Below are 13,956 nucleotides of genomic sequence, written 5' to 3' on the forward strand. Positions count from 1 at the left end.
ATTAATTGGTATGTATAGTTGCACATTGAGCACGCATCGTGCACTGGTGAGCTGTGGGTGCACAGGGATTCAGTGGAAATAAGTATGTCTTCTTTCTTCTATATACATAAAAGGGCAAATTTGTGAATATGTGTGTCTGTTCGAAATGTTTAGCATACTCCCAACATACAACAAACTTGAAATTTGGCATGTGGGTAGCTTCCAGACTGTACACAAAGCAAAAAAGTATAAAAATAGACTTTTGTATTTTGGGGGGGAGGGGGGGGGGCGCAATAATAGATATATTTTGCACGGCAAGTGAGCGGTGACGTCACATCTGTGATGTCACCCACATGCGGCAGCGTCACGCAGTGTGTCTGCTGACGTCACGCACCCCACCCTCCAACCCTCCGCGTAGGCCGTGTATTTATTATTTATTTTATACCTACGTGACTTTACCGAAAAAACCAAAGAGTAAAGAATCCAAGTCTTCGGCGAAGCCGGGTAGTAAAGCTAGTCTCAGAATAACCGGAGTAGGGGAAGAACTGCAAAACGCATGGGTCCTGATATAGATGCAGAGCAACGACTACAACCTCACATTCAGGGGGTCTAGCCAGACAACTGCGGTGGTCAGGAGGAGTGGAGGAGTCTATCGCTGCGATGTCTCCTTCGTATTTATGGATCGGGGAATTGCGTCGGTAGACATTGTACGGTCTGTTCTGGATGACCACAGTCGTACACTCCTGGAAAGTTTTAAATTTTTCACTTGTGCATCAGGTATCCGCATCTTCTGCCATGGATTGTGCAGTGGTTGCGGTTTAGGGTGGACCATGAACTTCGTGGAAGATCAAACCCAGAGATTTTCTGCGTTGGGTCTCTCACAACAAGGTGTTTGTGATTTTTTTTTTAAACTCCATTCAGCTTTCCAAGCTTCATCGGGTTTGAACTTGCATTGTTGACGGTTAAGCGTGTGGGTCCTGAGCGGTGTATTATTACAACTATTATTATTAGTACACAAATGGATAAAAAAAATATTTTCCAACAGCGACCGCACCTCAAAAAGAGGACGATCCAGGAAAAACCAGGACAGGTGGCAACCCTCCTTTGCGAGATTCCTAGCTTCGCTAAACTATTTAACTTTTAATATTTTACAAGGTAAGACCCACTGCGTTATGTAGCTGTTTTTCAGAAGTAACCTACATATCATAAATTATAGCTTAACGAAGGGGCTTTTATAGAAGCCAAATACTCGAAACGCACGATGTTGATTCTATATTTGGAGGGTGAAACCGGAGGGTCCGAAGAAAAATCGACCCGACTGCGGGGAGAGACACCGCAAACTCAAAATGCACAGACGTGAGGGTCGGCATCTACCCCACGACCTCCTGTATAGCAGGCGAGGTAGTTAACACCTCGCCACCATGGCACACTAATTTTGTATCTAGAGGGGAACATTTTGACACTGACGACAACTTACTTAGCACTCGGTCCCTTCCGCCGCAGCGAATAAATCCGCCGGCCAAGTGGAAGCGCGCTGCGCTGCGTGTGGTTGTTGTTGTTGTTGCACAGCGCTGAGCTGTGCATTGATGCACTTGCCTACCAAAGGTTTTTTTGAAAATCCCATTCAGGCCACGGTAAGGGAAAATGATCCCCCGGCCGCTGATATCGGGCATTAAAAAAAATCACCGTGTATCAAATAAAGTTTCCTACATAGTTCTTGTATGTTATATCCCCTTTCAAAACACAATTCCTGACATCATAACAATGACTACTATTTGTCTTTTACCAGGTAAGGCCCACTTAGCTATATAGCTCTTGTTCAGAATCGACCTGGCCACAAATGATAACTCAACGAAGTGGCTTATCACGTAGAAATGTATAGCAGCCAAATACTCGAAACGCGTGTTAATTCCCCTCCATATGAAGCAAGCCCCCTCCCCTGTCGAGTTTCCACTCCTCCCTCAAGACCCCCACGGCCTCTTCTCCCTGGCCCACCCTTCCCTCCATCCCCAGGTACCCCCCTAATCCCCGTGCCCACTAACCTCCCTGCCCATACCCTTTCCCTATTCACCATATCACCTTTATCTAACCCCATTTGTAAAACTCATAACCATTGTGAAGCGCTTTGGATAAAAGCGCTATGTAATTTAAAAGCTAATATTATAAATGTGGAGAAAAAAATCAACGCGACCACGGGGAGAACCCAGGGGCCAGACGTCTGGCCACGATGACGGGGGGTCACAAAATTGGACAGGGGGGCCTCATTTCACGTAGTGGCAAGGAGATGTTAACTACCTCGCCTGGTATACAGGAGGTCGTGGGTTCGATCCTGACCCTGATGCCTGCTGTATTTTGAGTTTGTGTCCTCCGGTTTTACCCTCCACATTTAGAATCAACATCACGTGTTTAGAGTATTTGGTTGCTATTAATGTCAACACGATAAGCCGTTGGGTTATCATTTGTGATGTCCAGATCGCGTCTGAAAATAAACTACATAGCCTGGTGGGCCTTGCCTGGTACAATAACAATTACTTAGTTTATAAAACAGGTGTTAAGATATTCAAACACCAAATACCTTTTGCAAAGCATCAAGTTTGCATTAACCACACGTACTTGTGGTGAACATGCAAACAAACATGCTCTGATTACACTGGTCAACACACTTTTTCTGGCACAAGGTTTTTCAACGGGTTTAATGTAATTTTGGGGTGCTGATTCCAAATCTGGCATCAGTTTTTGTCTATCGCATCAGGTTTTTGAGATATCAAATATTGCATTTTCAATAAAAACAGCAAATTTATGCTCATATACAAATATCTAAACAGACATCCATACAAGAATAAGATAAGATACAATATACAATAATAATGAAACATTTAATGAGCCGTAGCACAAAGTTGTGAGAGTGACTGCATATCAATGTGAGTGAATGCATATTACCATGTAATAATTGAATTGTGAAGATAACAAAAATATGTACAAAAAGGTAATTCACAATAGTGATGTTACATCTGCATAAACGACCTCTTCTTTGACGATCTCCGATGTACAGCTTGTGGAATGTCTCTCATCAAGGACCAGCAGTAATCTGCCATCATGTTTGAGTCCCATCTGCCTGGGTAACGTTCTTCCATAACTTTAATGTCTTGATGAAAGCGTTCACCTTGCTCTTCGCTCACGTGACCCATGCTCTCTGGAAACTGGGCCACGTGACTATGTAAGTAGTGAACCTCGATGCTCATTCTACATCCAAGTGCTTGGAAACTCAAGAGCAGCTCCTCCACAATCTCTCGATAGTTGTCCGCTTTCCTGTTTCCAATGAAATTCTGCACCACATCAGAAAATGCATTCCAAGCTCTAGCCTCTGCCGCAGTCATTGTTGTAACAAAGTGTGGATCCCTGATGAGTGTTCTTATTTGAGGGCCATCAAATATTCCTGCATTTTTCTTCTCGCCACTGAGACTTGAAAAGGTTGAACATATACAGCTGAAGCAGTCTCCAGTGTGATCAAGAGCTTTGACGAATTGCTTCATTAACTCAAGTTTTATGAGCAGTGGGGGAAATACTATTTTATTCCTATCAACCAGAGGCTCATTCTTGATGTTCTTGCCACCGGGCGTCAAACTGATTCTTGGTGGCCAGTTCTTTTTAACGCAGTGTTCTAATGTAGCCCTACTGTCCCAGTAGCACAGGAAACAAGGGTATTTGGTGTGACCTCCTTGCTGACCCAGCAGAAAATTAACCATTTTCAAATCAACACAAATTAGCCATCCATGAACATGGTATTCCAATCTATCCAGAACAATCTAGATGTTGGCATACTCTTCATTCATTTTTACAGAGTGTCCTATTGGGACTGAACCATATATATTTCTGTTGTGAAGTAACACACATTTCAAACTCCTTTTACTACTGTCAATAAAAAGTCTCCATTCACTTGAATCATATGCGGGCAGTCCCATATTGAGAAGAAGCCCTTCAACATCATTACAACAAACAAGTTGACCATCTGAATGGATGTATTTTCGCAGTGCTGCTTCTCTGTTACGATAAAAGGAGACACTAGTGCCAGGTCTTAGTAGTCCTTTTTATTGCAGCGTGGAAGCCAACAATTCAGCAGACTGCTTTGGCAAATACAAATCTCTTACAATATCATTCAATTCAGGCTGACTAAACAGAGAAATTTTTATCACAATCTGCATCAGATGGTGTATATTTGATCTGAGCATCATCATCATCATCTGTAGAAGCAGGTAAACTGAGGGATTCAACATCAATCTCTGGCAGCTCAGTAAATACAGGCACAGGTATTTCCTCACAGTGCTCAACTGGTCGTCTGGCAGATGGGATATCTGGGTATTGTAAATGTTGTTTGTTTTTCTTATTGAAACCTTTTACATTGATAAGGCAGAAGTAGCAGTTATCCAAATGGTTTGTAGGTTCTCTCCAAACCATTGGCACACCAAACTTCAGCTTAGCATTCTTTCCTTTAGACCACGATCGCAAAGTTTCAACACAGGGTTTACACACTTTGTGAGGAGCCCAATTTTTGTCTTGGTCTCCAAGTCGTACTTTAAAGTAGGCAAGATAAACCTTCTTGACAAAGGTATTGATGTTGCGCCTTTGATCCTGCAAAGTGAAGCTGCCACAGATGTAGCAGAAGATATCTGGGTCATTACTGCATTTCCTTCTTTCGGATGTTGTAGCCATTGTTAGATCACGCCCTGCAGAAGAAATGTTTTAAATAAATGTGGATATCTACATAAAATGATATTATAAACACACTATTCTAAAAATACAGCACTATATTTTAACACTAAAGCAGTCACTGACTCGCAACAACTTGCAATCATAAGTGACAGAATTAATTTCGGGTAAAATTAATAAAAATGGGGTATGCCGATAGCATAAAAATGAGATGTGATAGAGCAAATCTGAGATCAGATTTGGAATCAGCACCATGACATTAGTCTAAAACAGCTGCAAAAGTCCAGGCCAGAATTTTTTTAGTTTTTTGTTGACCAGTGAAATATATGGCATTGTCTTTGATACTTATTGGCCTACACCAGAGAGGGCCTTTGTATGGCCTTGTCTCACAACCAGTGTCAGACCAGAAAGCACCAAAAGTCGAACAGGACAAAGACAATGCATGTGTAGAGGAGTAGAGGAGAGTGGTGGCGTCGTGTGCGCTGTCCGGTGCGGTGACCTCACGGGACGTGGGGTCGCACGCGCTGGACAGCGCACGTGACGTCACCCCTCCTAGGGTATTTAAGGGAGACCCTGTAACGTAAGCGGGGTCACTGGGGGAACGGGGATAGTGGAAAGGGTAAAGAGGGAACCAGGGTTAGTGATAAGTGTTAAAAAACCCTGGCGGAAGCCCCTAACTCAGCCTCCGTCTCCGAGTACCTCCGTCTACAACTCAACACATGTATCAGAACATTTATAATTCAGTAATATCTAAGGGACCTTTTTTGCCGAAATGATTTGCCCTTTATGGCAAGCTCCCCCAAGCCCCACCTGCAAGCAACTGCAGAGGCATGCTGGGTTGGACCACATAGCCCAGCTGAGCTGGAATATGCAGTTATGTAAAGGTGCATCGGATAACGCACACACGAGGCTTGTGACAAGGTATCGATTTAAGGATAAAAAAATATATAATCTTGTACGTACTCACGATACATGCATCACGCGGTCGGTTTGTGTAATGGGTGATTCTGATTTATGCTTATTGGTTGAAAATTATATGTAAGATGCAAATTATATATCTGTTTAGGTTAATGGCTCATGAGATTGTACAGACGAGAAATGGAGTACAGAGGGAATAATAGAAATAAGGCGGAGGAAAAACGAGACAAAATAATCAATTATTGAATGGGATTGCCACCCAGAATCCGGATGATTCGTTGAAATGCTGGGGTAGGGGTGAGGTGCGAGAACGAATAAACGCGCATCTAAGGACGTGTCTACGTGGATATGTCAAGGTCACGGAGGGCATCACTGTCAACGCACCAACGCATCTCGCTGCGACGTTCACCCCCCTGTCGCAAGCGTTGCGCAGTCACCACGGAGCCTCCAACGTCACCACCACCGGACCGACTTTGCCCGACGCTTGGTCATCGACCGCTGTCCTCCTCCCCCAGGGGCGCCATAGTCCCCTGTCCTGCCCCACCCTGCACACACAAGACAAAGATCCCCCGTATAGCCTGTAACAGACTGTTGGGGCAAGTGCTGTTAGCAAGCAAGGCCAGAACGGCACGCGAGGGGTTGGGTGGACAGCACCACGCCCAGCCGCCTTTGTCTCCCCATTGGCCATGTTTGTACACCGCACCAGGTACTAATTTTAGGCTGAGTCGACCTAGGGAAGACCCAGGACCGGTTCAGATAATCGTCACCGATTTTGGCTGTGAGCGGGAATCGAACTATGGTCGCCAGGTTCGTAGCGCAGCGCGCTAACTGCTACACTACCGCTCCCCACACATACACACACACAGCTACACACATACACATTCTCCACTAAGTGACGGTGACATCACCTCGGCGCCTGTGCCAGGCCAGGTGCACTTTGAGGCCACGTGAAGTGTCGAAGGCTCGCTGACAGAAGGTCTCGGGACAGCCCCAGGTGCCATGGGTTGGCTGACCGAGATGACTGGCAGATGCACCCGCTTTACCCCCTACTATACTGTGCCAACTTGCCGCATTTTATCCATCCGGCGCTCCGCTCGTTGTTGTGAGCTTCGCTCCTCTGCCCTCCGTTGTTGCCAGAGGGCGACTGCCTCCAATTACCCAGTGGCAGCGTCCTTCACGAGCCTCCTCCATAGAGGCCGATCCTGACACCGCCGGTACCAGCCGCGGGCAAGTGCACTCAGCTGCACATCCTCGCGAACCGCATCAGTCCATCTCTTCTCCAGCCCACGTCCTGCCCCCCCCACCTCCCCCCACCCCGCACACCCACACAGGCGCGCCGCACCCCCTGCAGCCTCCCACCCAGTCACATCCGCAACACCTCGTGGCCGAATTTTTAATCTTCAACTTCCAAGTTCCCGTCGTATCCTGCGTTGACGTTCATGGCATCCTCCACGTGCACCTTAATTTAAAGGCGAACCCGTTGTGGACCCACCCCACCCCCGAGGTATTGCCAGGGTGTGGCTCCCTGAACACGGACGAGACTCTCCCTTCACAGCCATTCCCCCAGCTCTGCAGTAAAAAACTTGCTTACTCTTGCAAAGCTGATTTTGTGTCTTTTACAAAAAAACTGCCCCGGTGACGCGAGACATATCCTGAGCTCATCTCTCAAAAGCTCCCTTAAATGATCCACACTTTGGAAAGCTCAGCATGCAACTTTGGATATATTTACGTTCAAACGGTTTCATATTCGTTCGAATGGGGGCCTCGCCATTTGTCTCCAACGCATCCGAAATCTGCTGCGTCGGAGTTCTTTCCGGAAGGGTTCATGCGGGGGAAGCAAAACACAACTTTTGTGACAGTTTCCACCTGTGTGTGTGTCTCGTTGAAACAACAACAAACAACACAGAATGTAGCTGGTATCGGTAAAAAAAAATCCCAGTGCTTAAAAATTACCTTCTTACTCAATCGATATTATGCATAGTAAACTATAAACAAATGTTTGTTTTGTACCAGGTAAGGCCCACTGAGCTATATAGCTTTTTGACAAGCGACCTGGCTATCGCAAACGATAGCTCAAAACGTGGCTTATCATGTGTAAATATAAAGGAGGCAAATACGGTAAACGCACGTTTCTAAATGTGCAGGGAATAACCGGAGAAAATGCCAAGTGACCACGGGGAGAGAGACACGCAAACTACAAATATACAGCAGGCGTCAGGGTCGGAATCGAACTCACGACCTCCTGCGTACCAGGCGAGGTAGTTCACATCTCGGTCCCTCCCTACTGCAAAAACATAGCAGGACCCTCCTGAAAACTAATCTTGAGACTCAATGAGGCTTTTCCTGGGCAAACGAGCGCAGGAGTGACAATAAAGAATGCCGAATGCGTCCTGTGGAATTGATCACCACGCCCTCCGCACACTCATTGCATACAGCCGCATCTGCCACTGAAACTCCACAGGAATTATCGCTTTTCACGAATCGCACGCAGCAAACACTTCACAATTCCGTGGCGCCCCACGTAGCCCAGCGCCACTCTTGGACCCCCGTCCATCGTGACAATTGGGACACGGTGGAATTCAGTGCGAACGTGGCTGGAAGCGACCTGAATAAACACCGAGGAAAGAGCGGGGCAGTCATTGGGCCCAAACAGGGCAAGATGGTGACTCAGAGATGATTCATGCTCCCTAATCTTCCACGCGTCCTCGATCAATCCACACCGTCTCGCCTCTCCTGGCTCCCTCGGCTCTTTCCCCTCCTTGTTGTGTGCGCGTCGTGCCGGGACCTGCGATCCACCGGGCAGACACGCTCCCCTTGGCGGCAGCATGAAGGCTGCTTTGGAGAGAGAGCAGCCAACATCAGTTCCTTCTGGCACCGTAAACGTGAACGCCTTCCACCCCCACCCGCCCCTCTGTCGCGTTCTCTGCGTCTTAACAGGCACGAATGTGCCCGCGCGATGTCCAATTATGTTGCCCAGCAGGAGCGAGCGACGTCGTGGAATAGGTGAAGCGGCGATGGGGGGGGCGGCCCGTGCGATGTCCTGCCCGCGACGCTTCTGAAGGACAATCGTCTGATGCTGCGTTCGCACAGCCGCTTTGTAGCCCCGCTCACGAAACCAAGAAAGTGGTGCCCGTCCGGACGACTGCGGCAACCTACCGAGCCGCACTCGTGCCACGCGGCTCTCGTGCTTGGGCCACCAAATCTCAGGCTGGCCGCTCTCAGAAGCGGTCGCGACATCGGCCTACGAGGCGCTCCTTAAACAGCAGCAGCAGCACCACCAACACCACCACGGTGGAAACTTACAGCCAGTAATGACATAACCTGAGCCAAACAAACGTGAGACTGTGTCCATCCAAAAATACCATCCAGTGGCAAATACGGTCAGGTGGGGGCCCCAATCGTTGATTTGTCTCGCACGGTCGCCACCACAGAGGCTATTCTACATCGCGTCACACAGCTCGTCACACTAGTTGGTGCACGACGGTAGGAGACCCCGAGGCGTTGCGAGGATCATCCAGAGCGGCCGGGCGCTGCTCGTGTCTGGTCCCCTATCACCGTGGAAACGCATTGACAAAGACAAAGATCCCCCGTATAGCCTGAACAGAATGTTGGGGTAAGTGCTGTTAGCGAGCACCTATGAAGGCCGGAATGACACACGAGGGGGCGGGTGGCCAGCAGCCACGCCCGGCCGCCTTTGCCTCCCCAGTGCCGATGTTTACACACTGTACCAGGTACTCATTTGAGGCTGAGTCGACCTAGGGGAGGTCCAGGATCGGTTCAGATAATCGTCACTGGTGTTGGCCGTGAACGGAAATCGAACTCGGGCCGCCGGGTTCGTAGCGCAGAGAGCTAAACGCTATACCACCACTCCCCAAAACACATACACACATAGAAAACACATATACACACACAAACACACATACAAAGTACACACACATAGATACAAAGTACACACACATACACACATAGAAAACACATACACACAAAAACACACATACACAACGCTGCCAGGATCTGGGAATTGTGCCCTGGGCCCTGGCACCACCCAACCAGATTCGCCCTCTTCTCAAGACACGGACTGAAGCAATGAAAATACATCAGTCAGTATGTGCACAAACATGGAATTTGATTTTATTTTACTAGGTAAGGCCCACAGAGCCATATACAGATAGTCCCCGAGTTACGATGGTCCGACTTACGATATTTCGATATTTCGATGGCGATAGCGATACGACAAATTTGCCATCAACAACCTAACATCGTTCAAGTATGCAGACGACGGACATAATCTTGGTAACGGTGCCCGGACGGGCACCGTTACGATACGTTCAATGCATGTATGATACGTTGCTTTAGCGATTTCATTTCAGGGTTACCACGATACGTTCAATGCATGTTAAAAAAAAAAAATTAAATAGCAGATAGGATTGTTTCCTGAACAAAACTTTCTATTAAATTGCAGTTCATATAGGTAGGCTAAGAATTAACCTTGATTTGTTTTACTTTACATTTTACTGTGCAATACAGTATTGTAATTAATAACTACATACAGTATATAGTGTATACAATACGGTACTGTAAATTGCTCTGTTTTGCTAAATTATTACCATTCTTTAAGACTTCTGGGTAGGCTAGGCTATCTTCGACTTGCGATATTTTCGACTTACGATGGGGTCGTCGTAACGCATCTCCATCGTAAGTAGAGGACTACCTGTAATTGTTTTCATTAGCGGCCTGGACATCACAAATGACACCTCAACGAAGTGGCTTATCATCACATTTATCGCAGCCAAATAACTCGAAATGCGTGATGTTGATCCTAAATGTGGTAGTTAAAAACCGGAGGACCCGGAGAAAAATCTACGCGACCATAGAGACAGAGAAACATGCAAAGTTCAAATATACAGCAGCAGGCGTCAGGGTCGGGATCAAACCCACGACCTCCTGTATACCAAGCGAGGGAGTTAACATCTCATAACCACCGTGGTGCCCAGGGCATTAAATCGGAGCATTATTGCACACCTAGTTGGCCAATGTTTTCAGTAAACAAGAAACATAGTTTAAAAGTCCATATCAGAGGCAATAACGCAAATTCCTACCGATGTATTATGACATCACAGTCATGTTCTGTTTGTATGCGTGTGTGTCCGTGTGCAATGGGGCATGCGAAATTAGTAACCATGCAAGTTTAAAAAAAATGCATAACATAGCAGCGTCTTGAGCCCACATTCCCTGCCACCACGCTGTGCAACCTGTGCAGCAATGTATGCATGTTGTATGTTGAACTTCGTTCGCACCGTACGTAGCCAACCGTCCTCGTCGTATGTGCGTGGGGAAGGTGACCAAACTAAACACAAAAAGCAGTTTTAAAGAAATGAGTTTGTCAATCTAAATGATTTAAAAGCGCATAACTCCAGTGGCTTCCTAATATCGGAAGAAAGAGCATTCCAGACGGCCGCAAAAGCGCATCTGAAAGTGCCACGCGATGCGGTAAACGCCGTCTTTGTTTGATGACTGATATCGTTGAAGAGGCTGCAACGTTTGTCGAGGAGTCCACGGAGCAAGAAGAACAACGCTGAGTGCTCTTCAGGACGAAGGGGAATTGAGAAGCGCCGATGCTCATTAACGCCACAGAAAACCGCTCTCCCGAATGCGCGTGGCATTAAAACAAACCACTCATCAGAAAACAGCGGTGGCAAAACGGCCACAGAAAGTTCCCCTAATTGCAAACAAATTGTTCCTAAGCAGGTAAAACGATATTCCGCCAATTAAATATTTCTGTGTGCCTCAACTCGTACACAGCAGGGGTAATATTTTATTTTCGTTCGAGCCAAACAGCAGCTCCCTTATCCTTGACACATTACGTGTATCCGACTTTATGCATGTCTCGTTTGTCACTATTTGCACGCTCTTAGCTGAATGCAAAAAAACAATCATTAAAACGGAAACTATACTGTCTACAATTAAAACTTATTTATTCTCACAAGCTGTATGATTAAGACCAATTTTGCGTGAACTTGCATAATTTCGCACAGTATTGCACAGTTCTGTTCGACTCTGCGTTGTGAACCCCCACCCAAGCCACCGCACTGCAGGCCACAACAGCACACTCACTCACCCAGTCACTCACCGGACCACTCACCCAGTCACTCACCCAACCACTCACGCAGTCGTTCACCCAACCACTCACGCAGTCACTCACCCAACCACTCATTCACCCACCCAGTCACTCACCCAACCACTCAATCAGTCACTCACCCAACCACCCAGTCACTCACCCAAACACTCACTCAGTCACTCACCCAACCACGCAGTCACTCACCCAACCACTCACCCAGTCACTCACCCAACTACGCACCCAGTCACTCACCCAACCACCCAGTCACTCACCCAACCACTCACTCAGTCACTCACCCTACCACCCAGTCACTCATCCAAACACTCACTCACCAAGTCACTCACACAACCACTCACTCAGTCACTCACCCACCCACCCAGTCACTCACCCAACCACTCACTCACCCACCCAGTCACTCACCCAACAACCCAGTCACTCACCTAACCACTCACTCAGTCACTCACCCAACCACTCACCCAGTCACGCACCCAACAACTCACCCAGTCACTCACCCAACCACTCGCTCACCCACCCAGTCACTCACCCACCACCTCACTCACCCACCCAGTCACTCACCCAACCACTCACCCAATCACTCGCTCAACCACTCACCCAGTCACTCCACCAACCACCCAGTCACTCACCCAACCACTCACTCACCCACCCAGTCACTCACCCAACCACTCACCCACCCAATCACTCATCCACCCAGTCACTCACCCAACCACTCATCCAACCACTCACTCACCCACCCAGTCACTCACCCAATCACTCACCCACCCAGTCACTCACCCAACCACTCACCCACCAAGTCACTCACCCACCCAGTCACTCACTCAACCACTCACTCACCCACCAGTAACTTACCCAACCACTCACCCACCCAAACATTCACTTACCTAGTCACTCACCCAACCACTCACTCACCCAATCACTCACTCACCCACTCACCCAACCACTCACTCACCCACCCAGTCACTCACCCAACCACTCACTCACCCACCCAGTCACTTACCCAACCACTCACTCACCCACCCAGTCACTCACCCAACCACTCACTCACCCAGTCACTCACCCAACCACTCACTCACCCACCCAGTCACTCACCCACTCAGTCACTCACCAAACCACTCACTCACCCACCCAATCACTCACCTAACCACTCACTCACCCACCCAGTCACTCACCTAACCACTCACTCACCCACCCAGTCACTCACCCAACCACTCACTCACCCAGTCACTCACCCAACCACTCACTCACCCACCCAGTCACTCACCCACCCAGTCACTCACTCAACCACTCACTCACCCACCCAGTCACTCACCCAACCATTCACCCACCCAAACATTTACTTACCTAGTCACTCACCCAATCACTAACTCACCCAAACACTCACTCACCCAGTCACCCAACCACTCACTCACCCACCCAGTCACTCACCCAACCACTCACTCACCCACCCAGTCACTTACCCAACCACTCACTCACCCACCCAGTCACTCACCCAACCACTCACTCACCCAGTCACTCACCCAACCACTCACTCACCCACCCAGTCACTCACCCACTCAGTCACTCACCAAACCACTCACTCACCCACCCAATCACTCACCTAACCACTCACTCACCCACCCAGTCACTCACCTAACCCCTCACTCACCCACCCAGTCACTCACCCAACCACTCACTCACCCAGTCACTCACCCAACCACTTACTCACCCACCCAGTCACTCACCCACCCAGTCACTCACCCAACCACTCACCCACCCAGTCACTCACCCAACCACTCACTCACCCACCCAGTCACTCACCCAACCACTCACTCACCCACCCAGTCACTCACCCAACCACTCACTCACCCACTCACCCAACCACTCACTCACCCACCCAGTCACTCACCCAACTACTCACCCACCCAGTCACTCACGCACCCACCACACTGCAGGTCACCTCCCATCTCTCTCTCTCTCTGTTTCTTCCCTCACACTGCTACCCCGCATCCCATCCCCCATCCACTATTTTCTGACGCTTCTACAATGGCCCGTGCTCAATGCCGTCAAACGCGTCACCTCCTCTTTGTCCATGACAACTCTAACGGTGCTGCCTGTTGCTGATCGCTTGCCGTTTTGGGGCTTCTGTGCCTACTGTGCTCAGCGGCTTCCGGGTTTTAATTATATATATATATTTATAAATAAGTATATATATAAACAAAATATCCATCCACTGAGAG

The sequence above is a fragment of the Lethenteron reissneri genome, chromosome 42 (genome assembly GCF_015708825.2).
Source record: "Lethenteron reissneri isolate LAM-NWPU_2019-01 chromosome 42, ASM1570882v1, whole genome shotgun sequence".
In the NCBI taxonomy this organism is placed as follows: domain Eukaryota; kingdom Metazoa; phylum Chordata; class Hyperoartia; order Petromyzontiformes; family Petromyzontidae; genus Lethenteron; species Lethenteron reissneri.